This window comes from Oryzias latipes, chromosome 18, assembly GCF_002234675.1.
Source record: "Oryzias latipes chromosome 18, ASM223467v1".
Taxonomy (NCBI): domain Eukaryota; kingdom Metazoa; phylum Chordata; class Actinopteri; order Beloniformes; family Adrianichthyidae; genus Oryzias; species Oryzias latipes.
This window is the reverse complement of record NC_019876.2, coordinates 1,323,598-1,350,573: the sequence shown is the minus strand read 5'-3', so window position 1 is coordinate 1,350,573 and position 26,976 is coordinate 1,323,598. Positions and strand designations below refer to the sequence as shown.

At 46.2% G+C, this 26,976-nt stretch overlaps 1 protein-coding gene across 1 annotated transcript in view; it reads right to left on the bottom strand.

The window, feature by feature from the left end:
• LOC101162714 (neuropeptide Y receptor type 2) overlaps positions 1 to 25,927 on the bottom strand; it is a 55,643-nt gene extending 29,716 nt beyond the window's left edge. Inside the window, exon 1 of the mRNA XM_020711532.2 lies at positions 25,448 to 25,927. The gene's annotated coding sequence lies outside the window, so the exon portion shown is untranslated. The remainder of the gene's footprint in view (positions 1 to 25,447) is intronic.
• Positions 25,928 to 26,976: the final 1,049 nt, after the last annotated feature.

Below are 26,976 nucleotides of genomic sequence, written 5' to 3'. Positions count from 1 at the left end.
AAAGATCCAGCCTCTTTTCATCTTCAGCAGCCTGGCAGATGACAGCAGATTCTGATCAAGAATGTCTCCATACTTTTCTCCAGTCATTATTCCTTCAATGATATGAAGTCTACCAGTACCACCTGCTGAAAAACAGCCCCACGCCATGATGCTCCCACCTCCAAACTTGACTGTTGGTATGGTGTTTTGGGGGGGATGTGCGGTGCCATTTTTCCTCCAGCATGTTGTGTCTTATGACATCCGAAGAGTTCAATTTTGGTCTCATCTGACCAGAGTATCTTCTCCCAGAATGTCATGGGTTTATCCAAATGTTGTGTGGCAAACTCCAAACGAGCTTCAACATGCTTCTTCTTCAAAAATGGAGTCTTGCGTGGTGTGCGTGCATGGAGGCCATGGCGGTTGAGTGCATTACTTATTGTTTTCTTTGACACAACGGTACCTGCTGATTCCAGGTCTTTCTGAAGCTCTCCACGAGTGGTCCTGGGCTGTTGGAGAACCCTTCTGATGATTGTTCTGACTCCTCTGTCTGAAATCTTGCCAGGAGCACCTGGCCGTGGCAGGTTTATGGTAATTCCGTGTTCTTTCCACTTCCAAATGATGGCCCCAATGGTACTCACTGGAACTTTCAGAAGTTTAGAAATGCGCCTGTAACCAATGCCTTCAGTGTGTTTTGCAACAATAAAGGCCTGTTCACACCGGGACGAATTTCGCCGGCGATTTTCGCCGACGTTTAACGCCTCGTGACTAAACAAAGGGCACCAATGAGAGTGTGCACACCGACGCGAAAAAACGCCAGGCGTCAAAGCGTCAAAAAAAAAACGCCTCGGGTTCGTTTTTTTTTTTCGACGCGTCGCGTCGAAATCTACTCGGGTGGGTGATTAAGCTATGGTCGGATGGGTGAGGTGATGCTGTAGTATCGCGAGACCCAGCGAGACGAGTGTGGTGAGTCGACTTGGCGGCGCGTAAGCATTTGAACAAACATTTTCGATCTTGTTTCATTTTTCCGCCATATTAAAACATTTCCTGCTAACTAACATAACCTGTTAAGAGTATTAAGCTTCTGTCAGCCTGGAGGACCTGGAGAATTTCATTGACGAGTGTTTTAATACCTGCAACATGGTGAAGCCCAGAACCGCCACCACCACCCCCTCCGCCAAGCGTGAACGGCCTGAGGACTCTCCCGGGGCTGTGTCCTCTCCAGGCAGCGGAATGAGCGATATCCTGGATTCGATTGACAAAAAGCTCTCCAGCTTTGATGGCCGCCTCAATCTGCTGGAGATCCTCCATAGAGAATTTCAAGGTCTGCGGGAGTCTCTGGAATTCAGCCAGCAGCAGGTGCGGGAGCTCGCAGCGGAGAACCAGGCCCTCAGAGAGACCGTGAAGACCCTGAGCAGTGACACCGCCCGTCTCTCCGAGGAGAACCGATCCATCAAGGAAACCCTCCTGGATCTTCAGTCGAGGAGCATGAGGGACAATCTAGTGGTCGCGGGGGTTCCAGAGGAGGTAGGAGAAGACCCCGAAGCCACCGTGAGATCCTTTTTACAGGTCCACCTGAAGCTCCCCAAGGAGGAGGTGCAGAAGATCTCCTTCCACAGGGTTCACCGCCTCGGAGGAAGAAGGTCCGACCACCAGCGCCCGCGTCCTATTGTGGCTAAATTCGAACATTTCAAACAGAAGGAGTTGGTGAAGGGCCGCGGACGGGAACTGAAAGGCACGCATTACAGCGTGAATGACCAGTTCCCGGCAGAAATCCTCCGTAGAAGGAAGATCCTGTTCCCGCTGAGGAGGAAGCATCTTGCTGCTGGTTCGAGAGCGATTGTGGCCGTTGACAAACTGTACGTGGACGGACGGCTGTTCCGGGACCCGGAGATCACCCCCTGGCTGTGCTGAAGGCTTTCAGATCCGCGCTGAGAACATCTGCGCTGCCCAGAAGAAACCCGCTAAACTTACTTCAATGAATGGAAAACCGGATCATCAATAATCCACACCTCGATCTCAGGAAAACAGTCTTTTTTTTTTCGTCACCTCAGTCCCACTGATGTTTCTATTGTTGTTTTGTTGTTGTTTTCGTTTTCCCTTCTATCTCTTTTTTTCTTTCCTTTACTCTCCCCCCCCCCTCTCCCCCCTCATTATATGTAAATCACCTGGAAGCAACTCATCCTCGGTAAGTATTTATTTATGCACGGAACGGGCGCGCGCACACACAAGCGCACACAGGGGCGTGCACATGCGATCCCGCACACACACGCTGACATACTGCAATCACCTCACACAGGCTCTCATAGGACGCACGCGACACACAGCTCACATAGCCAGAAAACGTTCACGCGCACAGCGCTTCTCAAATGCGGGCACGCGCACACGGACTGGCACACAAGCACTACTTAGCTTTACACCTTTTCAGTCAGAGCAGTTATGAACAGTCTTAACATCGTTAGCTGGAATGTGCGTGGACTTGGCTCTGAGCCAAAGAAACTGAAAGTGTTAAATCACCTGGATGGTCTAAAAGCAGATATAGCTCTACTGCAGGAGACCCATTTATCAAATTCTTTGAATCACCTTATGTGCTGCTTACAATTTCCAGTTATATACTCTGCCAGTTACAACTCCAAACAAAGAGGAGTTGCTGTTTTAATTAATAAAAATCTTAATTTTACTCATAAGGATACAGTTACTGACCCAGAAGGCAGATTTGTAATCATTAATATATCCATTCAGAATAAGGACTATTGTATAGTGAGTATTTATGGTCCTAATGTTGACGACTCTTCCTTCTTTCACAGATTCTTCACCTCACTCTCAGTTCACTCTGACTCCACAATCATTATAGGAGGAGACTTCAACCTTGTTTTGGACCCTGAACTTGACAGACTCAGCACAGCAGCAAACCAGCGTACATGGCGGTCTGCAAGTATTCTAAAGCAGTACATGAATGATCTGGGTCTCTGCGACGCGTGGCGCTCATGTCACCCAAGCACTAAAGGGTTCACCTTTTTTTCTCCAGTTCACTATTCACACTCCCGTTTAGACTATTTATTAATCAGTAACTCTCTTTTAAAAAATATTCAAAGCTCCAATATCCATCCAATTATTATCAGTGATCATGCACCAGTCTCTGTAAACATTTCTAGGGAAAAATCCACACCCTCTGGTACAACCTGGAGGTTTAATACGTCTCTGTTAAAGGACCAGGAATTTCTTGAATTCTTTAAAAAAGAGTGGGCAACCTTCTTAGACTTCAACAATACTCCAGACATCCCACCGTGCGTTCTTTGGGAAGCAGCAAAGGCAGTCATGAGAGGGAAAATCATTTCTTATTCAACGCACAAAAAACGCAAAGAGAAAGCAGATTTATTAGAATTAGAAAATAAAATCAAAACCCTGGAGACTGCTTATGCTGCTTCTGCACAGGAGCACATTCTGGGAGATCTGAAAAATTTAAAGCTGCAGTTAAATGACATCATTAATAAACAAACACAATTTCAAATACAAAGGCTACGACTTGAAAGATTTGAAAACTCTAATAAATCTGGCAAATTTCTGGCTAATCAGCTTAAAATTAACAGAGAAAAATCATCAATCACCTCTATTATGGACCAAACAGGAAATGTCACCCATGACCCGGTCAAAATTAATAACGAATTTGAAAACTTTTATAAAAACCTGTACACACCGCAGATCAATCCGTCAGAGCAAAGTATTGACTCATTTCTTAATAATGTAAACCTACCCAGGCTAAATGAGGATCAAATCACAAACTTAGATTCTCCGCTCTTGCCGTCTGAACTTCATGAAGCTCTGTTACTTATGCCCAATGGTAAAGCACCAGGGCCTGATGGCTTTCCTGCTGAGTTTTATAAAGAATTCTGGGAACAACTGGCACCAACATTTTATAAAACTGTCACATCTATTAATGAGAGCCAATCAATGCCACCTAACATGAACTCAGCCAACATAATTCTTCTTCTAAAACCAGACAAAGATCCCACTAGTCCTTCAAGCTATCGCCCCATTTCTTTAATCAATGCAGATGTAAAAATTATCTGCAAAGCACTAGCACAGAGAATAGAAAAAATCACTCCTCACATAATTCACTTCGACCAGACTGGATTCATCAAAGGCAGACACTCGGATGATAATGTCCGTAGACTAGTTAATATAATAGACTTTGCCACCATTAAAAAACAGGAAATGACGGTACTATCGCTGGATGCTGAAAAAGCCTTTGACAGAGTTAATTGGAAGTTCCTTATTGCTGCCCTCCATAAGTTTGGTTTTGGAGAAGCATTCATCAATTGGATCAAAATATTATATCACAACCCCAATGCATCAGTTAGAACTAATAAACAGACTTCAAACAGGTTTTTTCTTGGAAGAGGAACCAGACAGGGCTGCCCACTCTCTCCTTCTCTTTTTGCTATATTCATTGAGCCTTTAGCTGCAGCAATAAGACAGAATGAGAGCATTATAGGAATAAAAACCAAACACAGCCATCATAAAATTAGTCTTTATGCGGATGACATATTACTGTTTTTAAGGAATTTACATTCTGTAAATGAAACAGCAATGATCATAAATGAATTCTCCTCCATATCAGACTATTCCATTAATTGGAATAAGTCTGTTTTATTACCACTCAACAGGAATATGGAACAAAGACTCACAATTCCAGTTAAAACAGGAAATATCAAATATCTGGGTATCTACTTTTCCCCCAAACTATCAGAACTGGTGCAGCTAAACCACACCCCATTACTGAAAAGCATACAGGACGATCTAACACGCTGGACCAACCTGCCTCTGTCCCTTATGGGCAAGGTAGCCACGGTTAAAATGAAAATCTTACCCAAGGTTAATTATCTCTTCTCAATGATTCCCACACAACCGCCATTAAAATGGTTCAAAACATTAGACTCATCCATATCAAGCTTTCTATGGAACAACAAACCTGCAAGAATTAGTCTAAAAACTTTAAAATCTGCAAAAAGCTGTGGAGGATTAGAACTACCTAATTTCCACAAATACTTTCTTGCAAATAGATTACAATATATCTTAAAATGGTTAAAAAATAATCCAGAAACCAACTCATGGTTAGACTTGGAACAGGTGTTATGTGGAAAGATCAACCTGTCACAGCTACCATTTATTAGCCAAACAGTTAAAAAACAGGATTGTTTCAAAAGCATTAATATAAATGCCACCTTAACAGCCTGGTGGGAATTTCTCAAAATATCAAAATCATCAATTCAACCGTGCAAAATGACACCCATCTGGAACAACCCGGACATCCTTATTAACAAAAAAATGATTCACTTCCCAGCTTGGCAAGCAGGGGGCATAAAACAACTAGAGCACGTAATTATTGATAGAAGATTCATAACCCCCAGGAACTTCAAGACAAACATGGAATAAATAACTTCTTGGAATATCAGCAACTTAAATCAAGTATTACTAAAAAGTATAAAATTAAAGACGACGATTTAAAGCTACCAGATGTAGTTACCACTCTGATTAATTTTTCAATGAATAGAACTCTCTCCAAAATATACAAACTTTTATGTAATTTAGATAACAATATTGCCCTTCCAACAAAAAAATGGGATGCAGATTTGAGCATCAGCACAGATGAAAGCTTCTGGTCAGAACTTTGTCTAAACACCTTTAAACTGACAAAAAGTCCAAATCTGCAGCTAATCCATCTCAAAACTCTTCACAGAATTTACTACACTGGACAGAGGATGTTCAAGATGGGTCTCAGTAACTCAGACATTTGCGAGCACTGTGATAATAATCTACCCGACAGCTACATGCACGCACTGTGGTTCTGCACTCCTGTCAGGGCTCTCTGGCAGCAGGTATGTGCCGATTTATCAGTCTGGCTTAAGGTTTCAATCACTGCCTCACCGTCACTTTGTGTGCTTGGTGACATGAGTGCCATCGATATAGAAGAAGGATTAGCATCTATCATTTTCATAACTCTTTGTATTGCCAAAAAAACTATTTTAATAAATTGGAAAAACAAGAAAAATATAAACATAAGTCAACACAGAAATCTGCTGTTTGATCATATCAGCTTGGAAAAAATGTCAGCCCAAAGCTCAAGTAACTTTGAAAGAATTCAGTCTCTCTGGTCTCCTGTGGTTGACTCCATGACTTAGGGGGTGGGGGGCTTGGTCGTCGCTGCTCCTTGCCCTTCTGCTGTGGTTTGGGGTGGGGGTCGGGGCTTCCGGTGCCTGGCGGGGGCGGTGGGGGGCTCCGTTGGTCGGGGGGTCGGGTCCGGTGCCTGGGTGGGGCGGGCTGGGGCGCTGCGTGGTCCTCTGGGCTTGGGTGTGGGGGTGCGTGGTGGGGGGGTGGGGTGGTGGTCTGGCTTGGCTTGGGGGGGTGGTCCCTTTGCCTGTGCTGGGGGGGGTTGGCGGGGGCCCTGCTCGGGTGGGGGGGGCCCAGCGGCGCCGGATGGGCTGCCCATCTGCACCTGGGGCTGGGATCGGCCCTTCCCTGGCTCTGGGACGGGACGGGACAACCCTCTCGGGGCCCCCGGTCGCTCTGGGTGTCACCCGCTTCGGCTGCGGGGTCTGGGGTGGGGTGGGGTGGGGGGCTTGTCGGCCCTGTCCTGTGGGGGGGCGTTCTGGGGGGGAGGGGGGGCCCATTATTAGTACGGGTCGGGGGGGCTAGCGGGTCGGGGTCTCCGCTGAGGCAATCAGTGGTTGCCTCGGCCGGTTGGCCTCCTCGGTCCCGTCGAGGCCTGACCAGAGCTCTTCTAGGGCCGGCGTCTGGGGGTGGGGGCCTGGGCTTGCTCCGGGGGGGGGCGACGCTTTCTGGCTCCTCTCTCTCTGTGTGGGGTGGGTGGTGCCGGGCCTGGGGTGTCGGCGCCTCCGGGGGTGGGCCCCTGGGCTGGGTGGCCCTGGCCCCTTTGCTGGGGGTGGGCTGGGGGACGGCTGTTTGACCACCGGGGGACAGTCTACCAGCTGTCCCCAACTTACCCCCTTCCTTATATAACCTCATATTAGGGTGAGGGGGTGGGGGGTTTAGCCTGCGATGCGCCTTGGGGGGGGGCTACTTGGGAGTGGCCCCCCTCCTATGGTTGCCGTATGGAGTGGGCCCCCCCTCTTTCGGTTTTATTTGCACCTTAGACACGTAGGGTCCTTGGTAGGGGGGGTGCTTGGACATCACTGCCAGCAAGCAGCAGATGTCCTCCTGGCACCCTACCCGCCAATTTTAACCGCACCTTAGACATTTAGGGCCCCTTGGTGTGGAGGGTGAGGGGACATCACTGTGAGTAATCAGGAGATGTCCCCTTAGTGCCCTACTCGCCAATTTTAACTGCACCCCCCTTAGTACACACACCCCTCCCCCTTCAATATATACATTCAAACATAAACACACACACATGCACACAAACACCCTCTCAAACACCCATACACGCACACACATTTTACAAGGAAGGTGGGACCTGGGTCCATCTGTCCCCTACCCCGTCCCTGGTGGGGGGTGTGGGCCCCTTGGCGATGGCGGCCGTGTCCCTTGGGTGCCGGCTCCCTGGGCCCGGCGGTGCTCTCTCCGCGCGGTGGGGGGGTTCATATTACACCTGAGCCGGGGGTGTTCGTGTCCCTGGGGGGTGGGTCCTGGTCCTTGCCCCTGGGCGCTGGGCCCCGCCAAACTTCCAACATGGCCGAGCCTGGTCGGGCCATATTTATAACATCCCTTATGGGCCGCCCTTTTTTCCCCGGGGTTCCCCCCTCCTGGGCGGGGGCGGCGGGCCCCTGCCTTGCTCCTACCTGGACCAACCGTGGGCCGGGTGGGTGGCTGCCTGGAGTGCGGAGCGGGTCTCCCTTGGGGGGTCCTGGCTCGTACCTGGGGTCGGGGCGGGGGGATGCCCGGAACTCCTGGGTGGTGGTGGGGTGCTCGTCTGGGGCTGTGGGCGTCCCTCTCCGGTGGGGCCCTGCGTTGGGCTCTTCCGGCGCGGCGGGGGGCTGCTTTCCTGGCTGGGCTGGGGCGGCGCTCTCTTTCCCTCTGCGCCTCCCTGCTCTCTGGCTCTGGGGGCCTCGCGGCGGTCCTGCTGGCCCTGGCCTGGGTGGCGGTCTTGGTCGCCCGGGGGGCGGTTGTTCCCTGCCTGTTCCCGTGTGGCGCTGGGGGAATTCCGGCTGCCGCTGCTGCTGCGGCGGGGGTATGGGTGTGGGGGTGGCTGGGCGCTCCTCCTCCTTCTTTTCACATTCCACCATCCATTTTAGAAGAACATAAACACTCACCTGAGCACAGGTGTTAGCTCACCTTTGCACTAATAGTTTGCATGATTGAATGAATGAAAGATTTCACACTAGTTGGTTTAAAGGCATAAGTATGCGTTCGTGAACACTATCTGTTTTGTGTGCATGTTGACATGTGGACATTTCTGCGGCTAGCAGGTGTGTTGATAATATTTGAGTGTGTGTGAACAGGCCCCGCCCTTTTTGTACTACATTTGAACCGTACCGTAACGATAAACAACCAGTAAACCTGCCTGCTCTATGCTGCTTCATGGTCTTACCCCCCTTCCCCTCCTATTATCACCCTCCTACCCCCCCCTCTCTCTAACGTCCCTCTCTCTTGTTCCCCTCTTTCCTTTTCCGTCCGGTCCAACACCAAAGATTTTCAAACATGATTGAAATTAATAAAGTTTGGCCTCAATTACAAAAGGGGTTTATTCAGACATACCTTTGGTTTGTCTGAAGATGAATAACCCCTCTTGTTAGAATAAAATATGTCCAACACAAGAGGCCCTCAGCTCTCATCTGTTTGCCTAGCTGTTGGACAGGACAAGTTAAAAAAAAAAAAAAAAAAAAAAAGAAATCTACTCGACCAATGAGAATGGCGCTTTTGCTCACGTGTCTGGAGCTTCTGAAGTTACAGTAAAACACAACTTGGGGGCGCTCAAACACAAAACTGCCTTGCTGAGCACACATACCAGCGAAGAAGATAGACGCCAAGTAGCGTCTACACAGCCGCGAAGAAATAATGACGGACATTCTAAAATATCCCCGAACCAAGCACCAGTTGGAGCTACTGGTGCTTGAAATATTCATGTTTTCTTTGTTTGATTCTGACAAGCGCGTAAATACTTGCTCTCTTCTTCTGAGTGAAAAGCGACTTTAAGAAGCGTAAAGTTGCGCAGCGCCACCATGTGTACAGGAGTATTTCTGTTTTACATTAAGCGCCATCTAATGTCAGGGAATGAAATTGCATGTTCACTCGGCTCATCGTCAGCGAAAATCGCCTGGGTGTGAACACAAAAAACGTGGCGTAAAAAGGTTGGCGAATAACGCCTGGCGAATATTCGTCCCGGTGTGTACGGGCCTTTAGGTTGCGTATGTCTTTGGACAGCTCTTTGCTTTTACCCATCATGCAGTGCTTCTTGTCTAACACCTTGCTGGTGAGAAACCTTTTTAAAAGGCATCAATCAGGACTATACCAGCTGATATTACTTTGCACTAATAGGGGGCAGGTTAACCTTCTGAATACTGACAAACTCCAGCTGCTTTCTTGGCTTGCCAGACCTTTTTACCCCTCCTTTTCTTCATGTGTTCAATACTTATTCCCTGTGCCATTTCACTTTATTACACATAACTTCATTTATGGACATAAATGTTTGGATTTCTTTCTATGTGTGCATTACTTGGGTTGATGCCGACATCTGGTGAAAATTTCATGTCAATAGCTCGATCAGAAATATGTTTTTTGAGAGAAATGTTGACGTGTTCAATACTTATTTTCCCCGCTGTATGAATAAATACACACCAATCTTTATTTTTTATTTTAAGAAATTAAAAACTTTAATGTTCTCGCGGGCCACATAAAAATGACATGGAGAGCCACATTTGGCCCCCAGGGCCTTGAGTTTGACACATGTGCTGTAAAGCGAATCACGCAGCGCTGGCGTCCAGTTTAAGTCGATGTACAGACGCCTTGACAGTTCCACCATCTGATCTTTGGGGAAGGATTCATGTTGTGTCGACCAATCAGGTACTCAGCTTTGGCCCAGGACCTGATGCAATCAGTGGGTGGAGTCTAAAACCAGCGTGAAGGAGAATGTGACAGTTTGTGTTTTGTAGCACAAAGCTGCTTTTCTCTGCTTCATAATCAGTAGATTTACGTTGTTTGGGTCAAAATGTTTCTACTGTAAAGTGTTGCATATCGGTGCAAAGCTGCTTGTCCTTCCATCAGATTCTGTTAGAATTATGGTAAATGGTTGAAGAAGTCCTGTAGTTTGATGAACGTCAACACTGGAGCTGAAGTCCCAGAGTTAAAGGGTTAAGCTAACCAAAATCCTCAACAGTGAAACTAACAATGTTGCAGCCAAATGAAACTGAAGGATTTTCCAGCAGAGAACAAACCCTCAATGCCTCAGATGTGAACACATCCTAAGGCACTTTGAGTCTTTGAAGCCCGGCTAGCTGCTGCCAAAGGGACGGTTTTAATGGGCAAGGTTAAGAAAGAGAGAAAAGTCAAATCCATTTCTCAAAGAAGAACAGTGGAAAAAGACAAAAGCAGGAAAAGCTCTTAATGTCCTTTCAGAACTCCAGCCGGCAGTGTCTCATGACATCATGTCAGCTGAGGCGGAACTCCAGAACCGCCGAACGTAACCAGCGTTCGGATAAACGGTGGCCCACACCTGCGGCTCCTGGACTGACTGCAGGCAGGACTCAACCTGCAGAGCCCAAAATCTACACTCACTAACACCAACCCCGCCTCTACGGATGGACCACACGACTCCATCCTTCCACCACAACCAGAGTCCCTTCAGAGGCGACAAACAGCAGGAAATCTGAACCGTAAACCAACAACAAGTGTCACACAGCCACTGCATACAATCTACACATGATGCATGGATGAAGACTGGTAATACGTGAGTATACGTGGAAAAAGTGCAAAAAGTTCTGGTCTTTACATGAAATTTTCACATATCTATCAAGAATGAACCACGTTAAAAACACGGATAAAACACGCAACAAACCTGTAAATCAACGTAGAACATGAACTGTGCGTGATAATCTGTTTACCTGCAATTCATCAGGGATTCCTGCATCAATTACATAATTTAAAGGGATATGAGCGCCGTGTATGCAGTTATACATCGGTGGTTCATGCATGAAAAGTCAAGACAAACATGGAACAGTCGTGGACAGACACACATTTGCATCTCCCAAATATCACACACGATTGGGTAAGATTGACATAATTATTGGGTATAAACTACATAAAATACGAATAAACTGTAAAATTCTAAACCAATCAAAAATTTTGAACAGCTCAAAACAGGAATAACGTAAAGGTATCGAGCAGTTCTTCTTACTTCAACATCTCTTGAAGGTAAAGGAAGAATTTACAATGACTGAGTCATCACATGACCCGTGGACGCTACAGGAAGTGAAGATATCATGTGGTCATTGTGATCAAATGCCTGTCTGACAACCAAAGGACGACACCCACATAATAACACAATTTCCATCCATCCATCCATCCATCCATCCATCCATCCATCTTTAGATCCTGCAGAATCCCTTTGGCAGTTACAGAGTTGCTGGAGCCTGTTCCAACTACCAGGTCACCAGTTTGTTGAAGGGCCACTCACCAACATGCAAACCTAAAGGACAATCAAGCAGAACCGATCAACCAATGAGGCGTGTTTTTGGACCGTGGAAGGAAACGAGTGCTCCTCTGTGGAGCCCAGCCGCATAAATAATGTTTTTTTTCTAAATGAGGCATAGTAGTCAGGAGTAATACATCTAACCTGACTGTAGGTTGGTTACTGTTTTCCATTGTATTGAATGGTGACTAACTTGTGCTATAGACTAGCTAATGGTTACCCGCTGAACTGACCTAGTGCTGTTTTACAGGACGCCAAAAGGATATCTGGCACTTCTTTAATGAGCTTCAGCAGGTCAAAGCAAACTTCTCTTTCCAAGTCAGAGCTTCAGATGTGAAGCCAGCAGCTGGCGTCGCGTTGGCATTCAGAGCTGGTGTGTGGGGATTACGGCCTGACCGTCACAGGTCTACACCTAAGCTGCTGCAGAGGCCACGCTCTGTCTGAGTCTAAAGCATCCCTAAGTCTGTGTGCCGCTCAGGACGGTGGAGAACTTCTGACCGTGGAGCCTGATGCCGATCTCAGAGTTTGATCTTTTCTCCTGGTCTCTGCATTCAGGCGGGAACTCTCCAACAGGATCAGCAGAGTGTAGGAGGATTAATGGATTGGCAGAACGCTGAGGGTCCGTCAATGACCCCCAACCAAACAGCTAGAACAGATTCCAGAACTCAGTGAATAATAATCTGACTCACTCAAAGTAATGAGAGAAGCGGCACGATGGTGAAAGTACTCAGGTTAAGAGCATCTGTTCCAATGCACTTACAGAATCAGTTTGCATTCAAGTAACTCAGAGTTTAGCTCATCGGGATTACTTCACAAGAGTGTGGATGACAGACGCTGACAGGCTCCTTCAAGATCGGAAACATGGTTTAACACGTGTGCTATCCTATGGGGTCCAGATGACCCCCCCCCCTTCCATTGACGTGTTCTTCCTACCATGACAAAGGTGGATAAAGGTGGAAAGATTTCATGTAATCCATGGACACCAGTGAAGATCACAAATCATTGAAGAAAAAAGGTTCAGAGCACTGTCTAGTGGGTCTAGATGACCCAACTCCCAATGGTAAAGGGCCTAGGATAGCACAAGGGTTAGAAAAGGATTCATCTTCTGTTGGATATTTTTCTCCAGTTGGAACAAAGCATCCAATTACTTTCTTCAGGATTTGGTATCAACCCTGATTTTTGGGTCTTGATTTTGTTTTGGCTCATTTGTATGTAACAAAACAACAACAACAAAACAGAAACATTCTGAAAAATCTTGTTTCTAATTTGCTTATGAGGAAGTAGCAATGAAAAAAATCTTATTGGCTCATAATAAGCCTGGTGGCATGTCATAAAACAATAACATCGTCTTAAATTTAGCACAAAACATGTGTGACAGGTTATATGTAGACCTAATAGCAGCAGTAGGGATGCAACCATTCACTTTCTCCATGATTCAGTTCAATCCAGCAACATACGGTTCGGTTTTAAACCAAGAACGGGCATCCCCAGTTCTGACCAACTGCCTAACCCATAAGACCCATAAGAGAACACCACGAATGGGTTTGTGGCATATTCCAAAGCATTTTATTTTCTTAAGGAAAAATGGGTCTGGGTTCCTGTTGGCCGTTAAAACTATGGTTAAAAAAATAGGTAAGGAAAAGCTCTGCATGTCTAGTTTAGTCAACTTTAAAAACAGGAACCACGATAGCAATCCAAACCACAAACAAAAAGCAAAAAAGAACAGATGGTTGTAAAAATCTCTGAGGTTCATCTGTTTGTGCCATAAGTTAAGAAGCACGGATGAAACACAGAAACATGCCGACGGTCATAAGGCCCAGAAAGTCCCTGAACTCTGGACAATTTGTAGTTTGTGTGGACGTCCTACGTATCACGTGTGCATCATTAACGTATGGTCAGTAAGGAGGCAAATACTCACGCTTCACTAACAACTAGAGTGTGGGGTCAGGACACCATCACCCATGCATCAAAAGTGGGTGTAACTTCCATCAGCCTAATGAATACTTCACGATACGCTCACCACACGCGTGACAATGGTACGTTCCATTTTCACGACTTAAGAGCCTCAAGGGAACTGCAAGACACACCTCTACTCTCCTGAAGATGGAACCGCTCCCCTCAACGACGCCCTACAGGCCCAGACGACCCACAACAGCCAAACGGGACAACCCCGGTACAGGTCATGTGACTGAGGCGTCAGACACCAGGTCTTCTTGTTTTCCAGTTGTGTATTTTAAACCTTCAGTCAGACATCTTGGTAGAAATGGTTGTAACGTGGGCTTACTGTCATGTTTGGACAAAGTGACCCAAAATAAGCCAAACCGTTTGCCTGGGCGTCTCCCAATGACTTTGGGCTCAGTTAGGCGACAGAACGTCTCCACCTGTCACCGCGGCAGACAGCTGTCCTGAGAAGGTGGAGGTTTTTCACCGAGACTGAATTCCACGCTCAGCGCCTTCAGACACTCAGCTCAGCGAGGCGTCCTGCCGCTCGCTCACTCTCCTCCCTGAGACGAGGACAAAAATAGAGGTGCTGCAAGTTACAAGCAAGTGAGAAAATGGAGTGATGAATAAATCAGAGGAAAGTGATGCACATCTAAATGCAGACAGAGAACAGAGAAGTTCAGTCTGAACCAACCAGGAATCTCCAGGATTATTTTCCTGAATGTGCAAAAAAAGAGCCGCATAAATATTCACATTTACTGAAAACCACTCCTTTTTATATTTTACTGACTACAGATTTAATTGTATTTTTGTGTCCCTCACTTTGTCGTTTTTAGACAAAACAAGCAGGAGTGGACAGCAGGGGGGGGGGGGTTTCTTCTGGGACAAACTGGAACCTATGGAACATTCAGGGCTGCAGAGCTGGAAGCTTCAGCACTTTCCTCTCTGATTCAGTGGACAGAATAATTGCCAAAGTCATTGCCAAAGGCGACGTGTGTTGCAGAAACGCCAATTCTTTTATTACAAATAAATCAAGGTTAAAGCCTCCTGTGATCTTCAGCTCGTTTAGAAGATAACAGCAACTCCACTGAACACGTCTGAACCCCTCATTACACGGTCGCCGTCTATTAAAAGACTGGATTTTCTCATCACAGGGCTTTTTGAACACGCTGAGGGAAATGAGATGATTCACTACAAAATATCTCTGATGGCATCCATCATGAAAAATCACCGTGAACCGTCTCCTGTGGAGGACCCTCCCAGAGTTTGTAATGATTGACCTGAAAGTCTGCCCGGTATCATATGTAATCCATGCATTTCTGAGACCACTTTGATTATCAGCACCATCAAAACCTGCTTTATAAACCCATATAGTAAATAACTCACTCCATGTAATGCATCATCATGCCACTAGGGGCAGTACAAGGGTCTTTTCCTGCTCATTTCAAAATGGCTGACTCCAGGAACACTTTTGTTAATTTTAAAAACTTTTTGTTGAGAATGACTCTTCTATTGTAATTTCCTGTTTTAAATGACTACTTTCTGAATTGAAATAATTAAATATAATTAATAATTTTTATACGGGTGAATACTCGATTCTGATTGGCTGCTGGGTGTGGATTTTTTAGTGTACACCTAAAAAAGTAGTTCCAGTCACATGGCTTAAATGTTCTGTATCACTGCGCTATCATGATCATCAGCATAGATATAACACTTTACTTTGATGCCGTGGTCGAGATAGATGCCGGCTCACGGTAACATAACAACCGCACCACATAACAAACATCCCTAACACGTTTTTTGTGAAAAAAGTGATCTGAATAAAAGAAATAACAAGAATAAAGTACTAGAAAGTATTTCTTTCTTCTGTAAGTGACCATGGTGAGCGGGTCAATGGCCTTTGAAGTGTGTATTAGCAGAATGTGCGTTACACTTTGCTTTGGATGGTTCAGGCTTCCACGGCGTGCGTTAGTTTCTGATGATGCCGTTATTCTTTTCTTCATCCAGTTACACTGTGTTCAAAATGGGAGGATGACATTTAGCACAGACGGTAAATAAGGTGCTTTTTTTCCTGAACAGTCATGTCAACATTTTTGCATCTAAAGGCCCGTACACACCGGGACGAATATTCGCCAGCGTTTTTCGCCACGTTTTTTGTGTTCACACCCAGGCGATTTTCGCTGACGATGAGCGGAGTGAAAATGCAATTTCATTCCCTGACATTAGATGGCGCTTAATGTAAAACAGAAATACTCCTGTACACAAGGTGGCGCCGCGCAACTTTACGCTTCTTAAAGTCGCTTTTCACTCAGAAGAAGAGAGCAAGTATTTACGCGCTTGTCAGAATCAAACAAAGAAAACACCAGTAGCCAGTAGCTCCAACTGCTGCTTGGTTTGGGGATATTTTAGAATGTCCGTCATTATTTCTTCGGCGTCTATCTTCTTCGCTGGTATGTGTGCTCAGCAAGGCAGTGTTGTGTTTGTGCGCCCCCAAGTTGTGTTTTACTGTAACTTCAGAAGCTCCAGACACGGTTGCAAAAGCGCCGTTCTCATTGGTCGAATAGATTTCGATGCGACGCGTCAAAAAAAGAAAAACGAACCTGAGGCATTTTTAAAAAGTGACGCTTTGACGCGTGGCGTTTTTCGCGTCGGTGTGCACACTCTCATTGGTGCCCTTTGTGTAGTCACGAGGCGTTAAACGTCAGCGAAAATTGCGGGCGAAGTTCGTCCCGGTGTGTACGGGCCTTAACATTGTTATAAACTAAAACTTACCAAATCACTCAGATGGATCCTCATTTACACCGTCTGTATTTGTATATTCCAAATCTTTATGGTGGCTTTCATTCTAGAGTTTAAAACATCTTAAGTCCAAAGAATTAGAATTTTCTGTCACCTCTTCGATGTCGTGGCCCTACAGGGTTAAAAACGAATCCAAGGGTCTTGGCTGACAGTCAGATTGATGACGGAGCGGCCTCTGAAGGATCGGGGACGGGGTCCTTGGGTTTTATGCTGTTGGGTGGTGGCTCTCTACAGCGCTGGCCTCTATCACAGGAGGTGAAGGCCGCTCATGCACAGCTGATGTGAGTGGATCCTCTGATGTGGTGTAAGCTAGTAAGCTGGCGGACAGTCATTTAAAAAGGAGCCCCCAAAGACCCAGAGGTGCTGCTGCCTCGTTAGGCGTTGGCTCCAGCGTGGGTGTTTGTTTTGGACGTTTGAGGCCCGTCTGTGAGGCCCATGGGGGTTTACATGACTGGATTGGAGGGAATATGAGGGAAATGTGTTTTTCTGTTTGGTTTGGAGACGTTGTTAACTTGGGTTTTGAGTATTTTCTTCAGTTTTAGCTTTTAGACACAATAGATTTCTGATAATGGACACCATGGTCCCTGACGAAGGCAATACATAGTGAATCAATTAGTAGCACTTTGTCTTATTTTAAATGTTTAAATCATTGTTTAACAAGAAGCTGATTATTTGTGTTCGTTATCACTTTTTGATGGACATCCAGCAGCCAATCAGAATCCAGTTTTCACCACGGCTGTTGTGCAGTTTAATGACTGCTAGAAAATCTGGCGTCCAGTCAAGGTGGGAAAGACGATGAACCTGATGAAGAGAGACAGGTGATTTTTAGACGCTGGACTTTTAGGGTTTTGAAATTAACGAGTCAACGAAAAACCCCAAGTTTATCTGTCACATAACGAAAATGTAGCAGCAACAGCAAAGCGTACGTCTATCCGTGTCACATGAGATTCCTCTGTAATTCCTCTGTATGATGACAGGTTAATGAGAATTCTTTTATTTGCTGATTTTGTTTGCCTTTTATTAGATGCATGAAAATATTAGAAACTTTAGTTTCTCTTGTCTTCGTCATTGCTTCCTTCTAACCTTTAGGATTACAGAACAGAGGATGAAAAACGGGTGAAAAAGGGGAAACTGGGTAAGAACGGTGAGGAAGGTGAGCAGGTGGAAGCCAGGAGAGTGAAGCAGGTAATAAACAGCGACAGCAGACGGATTCAATCTCCAGCGTGGGGATTCTGCAGCTGCTCTCGAACGTCTCCCCTCCAGGCCACCCGGCTTTGGCTTCGTTGGGAAGCGTCAAAGCTGTGGCGAGGTGAAGTGAAAGGAAATGGAGGGAGGAGTGAGTCAGGATGGAAATGTCAGCGTTACCCAGCAGGAAAACTCCTCCAAAGCAGCTCAGACGAGGGAAAATGGAAACACGTTTGTGTCCAACGAGACCATTTCACACCAAGAAAACCACTTTACCTCCACCAGAGAGGAGCTGCCAGGGCGGGTTACAGAAAAACACCAAGGAGTCTGCAGATGCTTCACCTCTGAGGCGTTCAGGAACATCCGGGAAAAAAAACACCCTTAAATCAGACGGTCGCATGATTACAGTCCTCCAACAAAGTCAAAGTAGAATATCATTTTACCCTAACAGACTCACATCAGGCACGAACAGGAAGTTCAAATATATTATGCATATGCACCGCTCTGCAGAAACTATGTCCTAGAAAAACAAGACTTCACTGTTTTAAAGCTTGACTCAAAAGTCATTCTAGGTGTAAATATTTCCTCTTAATGGGGCAGAGCCCACTTCCAGATAATCTAAATAACACTGAAGGGCTTTAACATCTTTGCTGTCCCTAACAAAAGCTGCTCTTCACATCAGCGTGTCTTCAGGACCACAGAGAACGTTGCAACACATTCAGTTCCATCAAAGATTTGCTGGAGAGCAGGAGGCGTAGATAAAAAGCGTGGCCTGTCGGCGCTCAGCCTCCTCCGCTTCCCCATAAACGGCTGTGAAATGTGGCACAGAGGTTGTTCTGCTGTCGTCTGTGGACAAACACGTTTGACCTCTGAGGCTGCTGAGACGGACGCGCCGACAGTAGGTTTACTGCCGACGTGCCACAAACGTCACAGCCCTCCAGAGCTAACCAATGACGGAGAACGGCTCCGTGACCAGAACAAAGGCAGCAGGGGGCCCAGCGTCACATCCATGGAGACTTTCCTAGTTTGATTTCCTCTTTGGTTGGTCTGTAATAGACGTTATGTGAATCATGATTTCTAATAAGCTCAGGACTTTGAAACCCAGACCAGCGGAGTCTCCGTCCATCCGGCCTCGCTTCACAGCGGCTTTGGTCACAGTGGAGTCCATCAGAGTGTCAGAAGGTGAAGTATTCTCCACTCTGTTATCTTTGTCAGAGAACCCCCCCCCCCCCCCCCCTGCTGTTAAATGCTTCACAACGTTGCCAGGTCGGTCGGACAAATTCAATCCAATCCCACTGAGAGCGCCGCCTCAGCAACCCCCTCCAGAAGCGTCTGTGGTGAGCACAGCAGCACATATACAGGCAAGAGCACACACTGCTCCACAACTACACAATGAACAACACAACAAGAGGATTTAGAAACAAGGTTCTTCACAAACTGTGACGTTCTGGGAGCTTAGATCTAAGAAGTGGAAGTAGCAGATCTAATTATATGTTTAATCTTTGATGCACAGACATTGGAATCCCCCCCATGTTAACCCATGAAACACGTAGGCTGTAGTTTATTATCACCACATGTAGTAATTATACATTTAGGTCTAGTTTTAATGATGGAATACCCGTCATGTTGATTTAACTTTGACTTTCTTTGTGATCCTTAAAAAATGACAAACAGCTGATTTATTTATTATCACCAAAGTGGTTTGTAGCATATTGGCAACAACAGGCACTACGCATAATAACGTAAACATGGGGATCGGATCGGATCGGTACCGAAAGGGTTTTATCCGCTGCCAAACCCGGATTTGGGTTCGATCCCGGGCTTCAAAAACCACGACGATTTTTTCCAAAACATTCAAACAGCGTCAAAGGATGAGGGACGTACGCTTACTTACTTACTTATTTACTTACTTAAACACACGCAGAAGTAAACACGTATTTCCCCGCTCATCGCCACGACGACTGTCTTTTTTACGGAGCGTTGTTCACGTTACTCCTATCAACCACTGAATTAGGATCTTTAGCGGTGAAGCACCTTTTGCTATTCTGTATTTTATATGAAGTTCTGCCCACTTTTATGGCCCCACCCATTCTTCCATAAGCCCGCCCACAATCTCTAGGAAGGTACAATAACTGGTTTAACAGAATACAAGTGATTGACGAGTCAGAAACAAACTAAATGAAGCACTGAAATCAGGGGCCGGGATGGGCGCCGGCATCCCCGTGACCCCAAAAGGGACAAAACGGGTTCAGAGGATGAATGAATGACGTTTCTATACGATACCAGGAGTACGGCATACGCTGGTATTAGTACCAGTCTGTACTTATGCAACGGTCTTTAGAGTTTACGTAGCACAAATGCTTCCAGGTTTATTGAAAGCAAACGTTCTCCTCTTTACTGCACTGTTCTTAGACAAACCAACAGCAGACACTGGAGTGTATAAAGACCTTCCAAGGAGAAGCCACCAAACATAATCATGAAGGATAAACTCCAAATAGGAACTAAATCTGGAGGCTGGTTTACAAGGCCAGCAGTGTATGTTGACTTATTAAAATGGAAGCTTAGCTCGCCGCCTCGGAGCTCAAATAGATTCACTGAAGCTGTTGATAAGAAACTAAAAGTGGCATTTAATGCCTGGATGCTCCAACCAGACCTGAAATAGTTGTTTTAAATTACTATTGGTTTCTTAAAGCATGAAAACTGGTCTATAAAATTTTAAAAGGTCATCAAAAGGAAAAAATAGAGTCCTAACGTAAAACTTTAATACATAAACCCAAAAAGAAAGACTGAACTAAATGTCAATATGACATTATATTCCGTACTTCTACTCTATTAATTCACAATTTAGATTAAGGCAGAGAAAAACATACAAAGGGTCAAATAACAAACAGGAAATTGGCTTTGTGAACAAACAGAGTTAAAAGGGAAGCAGAAACAACAGAGCCTGAGTAAACCTGTGTGCTCTGTGATAGCTGACATGAGAAATATTACAGCAGACCTTAATTAACCCCCCCGCCATGTGTTTCTCACGCTGATGGTACGCTCCAGCGAGCACCACAAACACGGGGACGTCCACCTACACAAACACATCCCTGACTCCTGGATTGAGTTTATGTCTAAACACGACTCCACAGCGAGGACAGCCTGAAATTCACCACACCTAAAGTCCAGCAGCTTCAGGAGTACAGGTAAAAACTGTAGTATATTATACATACACAACCATAAAAGAGGTTTCTTTGAAAATATTATTTTTCATTGACCTGAATTTGTCAGGGAATTATTGACAAATGCCTTTCAAACGGGATTTACCAGCTTTTCTGGTCGTAGAAACTCCACATGTTGGAGCATAAATGACCATCATGCAACCACTTTAAGGTCATATGGACGAAGCTGAAGGCGCCTGGTGGCGTCGGTGAGCCACGCCATGCAAGTTACGGTAACAAGTTTCCTGGACTTTTGTCTCAACACAATCATTTGCAACATGCGATGACATGGCGTGTCACAGAGAACCGGCAGATTATTCAGCAGATGAGTGAACTATAAGGCTAACAAGGCGGCGATCAGAAAGAGATGAGCTTGCAGCAAACACTGTATGCTGATGATAGAGTGTGTTATGACAGTGATCTCCAAACTCTATTAGACCACCGAGCGGTTTACCGTCGGAGAAACGTACGAACTGGAAGTTGGCGTCTGATTTGATGGATTCCTGTTTCCGTTAACTTTTAAGGGGAAAGTCCATCTTCCTCCTCTGTATAATATATAATTTTTTTTTCTTTTGATGTTATGGAAGACTCATTAAAGAACGGCGTGCTACCTTAACTTTACCCTTAATCCTAAAAGTGGAGGTTAAAAACCAGATGCCAGCTTTGTCCTCTGTAATATATTTGCAGCTGCTTTACACTTTCTTTGTAGATTCAAGCCTCGTTTCCACTAAGTGGTACGGTCCAGTATTTGAGCGTTTCCATAACCCGTTAAGCCGGACCGAACCATACCATTTTTGGTTGGCTGTAGATCAATAGAAAATAGAACGGACTCGTTATGGCCACTGTTGGAACCCTTTGATTGGCTCCACAGGTTCATAATGGTCTCAGAAAGCTCCAGGAAAGTGGCTGTATTCCTCTTAGCCGCCTGCAGTCTTCTCTCAAACCGCCCGAAAGGCTTTGTGTCTACAAAAAACCAAAGGGAAGCTGAAAAATGAGCTGCTGGATGACCTCCATTGTTGTCTTTAGCTTCACCCCACACCATGATGGTCCAACTTTGAGTGGAAACACTCACCTGAATGGCCTGGACCATTCTAAACCGGACCGGACCGGACCACTCCGTGGAAACGAGGCTTTAGTGTTCTATGCATTTATGTGACATACTGCAGGTTTTCCCTGAAGTTTCCCCTTAACCTTTAAGGTGGATGCTAAAAACTGGTTTGGACTTTCTCTGTACACTAGATTTAAACAAACAAATAAATAAAACAAAGAGAATTCATAGAAACAGTAAAACTGTGCAGTAAAATAAATTGAGGATTTATTTATCATGATGGAATCGTCACAAAACGACATAACCGTGATAAAAAACGACACCAAAAAAGTCAGACACACACAGATTCTGAGTGTTTTTCAGTTTTGACATTTAAGAGAATCAAAGCTACAAATGTTTGACAACAGTCAACTAAAACCAAGCAGCATCGATCTGTCAGCTCTTCTTATTAATAAAGTTCTCCGGTTTTTCCATCAGAGCATCACAGAATCAGCACACACTCCTGAGTGCCGAGTCCACGTTGATTTTTTCATCTTCATGGATATTTAGCCAGAATTCACATGTCAGAGCTCATCCACAGAATCCAGTTACTGCTGCTCTGTTCTTCTGAAAAGACCTGCAGATTTCTGACCTCTGGCTGCAATCACGCAAAAAAAGAGACCGATTTTTGTAAAACAGCTTCATCAAAAACGTTTGACATGCATCCGTCTAAATTCAAACTCTTCACTTTTTTCCTCCCATCCTCTGTCGTAGAAACCAAATGCCTCGTTTCCCCTGACGGCTCCGGTCCGGTCCGGTATTTTGAGCGTTTCCACCATAAATGGACCCATTAAGCCGGACCGAACCGTACCATTTTTGGGCCCCCGTTGGTTGTAGATCCATAGAAAAGACTCTTCAAAACTCTTCCTGGAAGGGGCGGTTCCTCACTTTGTGATGTCACAAAGTTTACGTAGTTTACACACAATTATTACGTAACTCTTACGCAACAGTGTGTATCTTTTGCAAGATTGCATACACAAATGTGTGTCTTTCCCTGACCGTTCCACATATGTAGAACATGCCGAACAGTCTTTTTGCGCATTAACCACCGATGTTTACCTTTTATATCGCGTATACGGCGCACATGCCACGTTAAAATAACTGACGCACAGATGTGTTACACATAAACAGCGAAACAATTACTCGGTTCATGGTCTACGTTGGTTTACGTGTTCTTTTTTTGTGGTTTATTTGTGATACATCAGTGAACATTTGACGTAAAGACCACGACTTTTCTCTCTGTCTCCATGTAAATTCACGTGTGACCAATTTCCATCCATGCAATATCCGCTAAACGTACGCAGCGGCTTTAGTTTGGTTTATCAACCAGCTGCTGTATTTATGACTGATTTTAGGTTTTGTATGATTAGTGAAGCCCGTAGAGACGACTGTGTTGTAATGTTGGACTATAAAACTGAACTGAATCGTCCACCTCTGATGTCATCAGGTCAGCGCCTCATGAAAAGCCCGTCACCAAAGAACCAAATCCGTCCACAGGAACCTCCTGCTTTTTCAGGTTATTTTCTTGGGTTTTCTTCAGAAAACAAATCTGTGACAGTTTCTAATCTCCTGCTGCGGTGTGGCAACAAACACGCCGCCTGTCAGAACCTGCTGCGGCGCAGGAAACAGTTTCTGCACCTGACTCAACGACCAGAACCAGCCTGGACGTCCTGGCCCTTCTCTTCTTTAATCCAACTGCTGAATGTGCAGGACGCTCCACGATGCCGCTCTGCAGGACCAGAACCGGGTTCTGAGGGGCAAACCGGGTTGGTGCCACCGGTCACTTTACCCCCCAACACCTGAATTTACAGGTGAACTGTGGGAAAATCCATCATCTGCTCATCCTAGAACTATCATTTCCACAGCAGCTCCTGTCATGTGACGTCAGAGGGACAAACGCAGGAGGAAAAGGCGGAGTGACGTTAGCTGAAACTTCCACCTCGCACTCGCCGCCATGCGTGGTGGCGCCGCTCGCACACAGACCAAGGGACATGACTTAGCCGCCAGCCTCCAACGCTCAAATGGGGGAGGTGTGTGTGTGTGTGTGTGTGTGGTTTTTTTGTGCTTGCATGTATTTTGAATGTTCAGGGACGAGAGGCGGGCCGTCAGAATGATTGACAGAAGCTAAAATGTCACATAAGGCGGGGCTACAAACAGAACATTTGCTGCCTCAAGGGGGAACGATGCATTTGAAGCTCAGCTGCCAGCAATCATTAGTTCATTTGCTGTGTGTGTGTGTGGGTGTGTGGGGGTGTGTGGGGGTGTGTCGGTGTGTGTGTGTGTGTGTGTGTGTGCGTGTGTCTGTGTGTGGGTGTGTGTGTGCGTGTGTGTGTGTGTGTGTCTGTGTCTGTGTGTGTGTGTGTGTGGGTGTGTGGGGGTGTGTGTGTGTCGGTGTGTGTGTGTGTGTCTCTGTGTGTGTGTGTGTGTGTGTGTGTGTGGCTGCTGATAAAGTGCTCAGTCGGCCTCAAACATTTGCGGCTCCGCTCGTTAGCACGGAGATTACGATCAGATGTGAAAACAAACACGTCTTTTGCGTGTTTCTCCGCACCGCACACACCTGCCGCCGTCTGCAGCAGGTTGTAACCCCACCCCCACCCCCCCGGAGAGCTGGGGGGCCCTTTCCGGCTGCGCAGCAGCGTGAACAGATGCACTTGTCGCTCTGGGCCCTCAGGGCCACGTTGGTTCCCGCCGCTCGGGTGGGCTGTCTTCTGATTGGTCACATTTGCTGGGACTCGTGGTGGAGGCGCTCTTCTGTGTTTTTTATTTCATTTAGTTTGAAATGAACCGTTTCAGTTTTTATGTATTAAAAATATTCTGTCCATTCACTAAACGGAGGTGAAGAAGCCTTTCTTTCTGACTTGTGGTCTGGTTTGTCCTCATGTTTGTCTCAGTTTGGAGCGTTTCGGCCTCCGTCTGAGCCTGTGGGTCCTGCAGGAATTCCGTTTCAGCAGAGGCGGTCTTCACAGGAGGTTCGGCGATGACAGAACCACATCACTTTCAGGAATCTCCAGTTTCCAGGAATGTGCTGCCGTGCCGTCCACATGCATTCGTTTGTGATGATTGTGGCTCATGAAGTTTTCTCTGTAATGAGACGATTTAATGTGCCGTCAGCCCGTTCTGGACTTCTCCCCGTCCACTGCTGCAGCCGGGCTGAACGTTCAGACCAGAACCGGAGCTCCATGAAGCAGTTCTTCTTCCAGAACCATCAGCTGAAACTCACAGCAGCTGTCAGCTCCTGGATCCATTCAGGGTGAGATGGTCCTCAGAGAAGAGCTGGGCTCCTTCCTCATCTCCAAATGATGAAGAGGAGGAGGAGGAGGAGTGGTGTGGAGGGATGAGAGGCAAACATCTCAGCATCCTCTTCCCGCCGGTTGTTTCTCTGTCACTGAGCAGCACATCCGCTCTGCAGCTGCGCCGTTTGTTTGCGCGCATCTCAGACCTGCAGCCTGATGGCATCAGCCCTCACACCGGACCTGTGCGCGCGCGCGCCGGCGCGTGAGTGTGCCGCTTCATTATACATCGAACTTCCAAGATAAGTTTTCGTTCTTTTTGTGTTCAACAAAAATGTATTTTTCCTCTTTAAAAAAAATAATAAAATGATTTGACACTCACGTGCACTTCCTCCATGCGCGTGCGTTTGGTGCGCTCACGGATGCCGGCTCGGTCCGCTCTGGTTCCCGCGCGCGCTGGTCTGGGCTGCCGCGCGGCTCTCCGCTGCCATCGGGAATTTAATAAGAAAATACAGAGAGCTGCGCGCGACGGTAAATCCTCCGGATTCTCGCGCGTAATCCGTCAGATCTTGTTAAAATCAGACATTAGGAGTTTGGACTGAAGTCCGCCCCAGCCCCTGCCCTCCATCGCCCCCCACGTCCTCGGCTGTGGACCTCATCAGAACGAAGTAAGTGGGGATCGAACCCTCCCCGGCCAGCTCGTTTGTCTTCCCGCTCCCCGCGAATGCGTCCGTGCGCTCCGGACACAGAGACCGGAGTGAAGCGCTTGACGCGCGGCGGGACGACAGGAGGAGGAGGAGGAGGAGGGGTCTCTGTCCTCCTCACTGTCTCACTTCTTCTTTCGGGAGGATGAAGGGAAGAGCAAAGCCGGGAGGAAGAGGAGGAGGAGGAGGAGGAGAGAAGTGATGATGGAGGGAGGAGAGCGCGACATGAAGAAGGAGTCCGTGAAGGCTCCCTGACTGACATTTAGACAAAGTCATCATTAAAAGACCAACGCCTGATAAAAATATAGAAGACATGAAGCTGATTCATCTTAAAACATCCCAAAGATTCCATCCATGTTTCTATTTGCTGATAAAAATGGAAAGACTCACCAGCATCCAGCTGTTCCACACATTTCTGTGTCTGCAGAACTGCTGCTGACCTCCAGCCTCTCAGGAGAGAACATGGAAACACCCCCACAGCTCCTCCAGCTGCTCTAGTGGGGGCGCTGTTGTCCGAAACGAGCCATGAACTCGACAGGAAATAGTAGCAGAGGAAAACCAGCGAGGTCGCCCAAGCAACGATCACGGAGGATCAAGTCTCACGACTCGTAGACTTCCAAAAACCTTTTGGTGATTTGGACGGAAAGCTTTTCCCGCCTCCTGGCGTTCATTAACACAGAGTCGCAGATCAGACAGAAAAATAAATAACCACACCCACTAGTTTAAGATCAGAGAAAAAACTACACCCACTAGTTTTCAATTCAAAGTAAACCACTCCACTGGTTTCTATTCATAATCACCAACCACGGTCATGCTAAAGATGTAAATATTCATTCTTGAACTAAAAATCAAGTCTTTGTCTTAATTTGAGTTTTTGTCTTTTCTTTAAATTCTTGTTAGATTTTCTGTTCAATAAACTGAACTTCAGTTTTGGCTGCCAGCTATGTTGCCATGGTAACCTGCATAATGAATTTCATAGCTTAAATGAATGAGAGGTAATGTGAACGAACCGCCTTCATTTACATTTGCTCCGCTTCCATCATCAGAGGCAAACTTCCCCCCCAAACGGTGAGAATGTGGAACTAAAGGGAACTTCATCAAATATGCCTTTGAGTCCTCGCATTAAAGACACGTAAATAATCTATAAGGAGCACCAGGCCTCCTCCATGCCTTAGTCCATGCAATGTGATTACATTACTGCACTGTT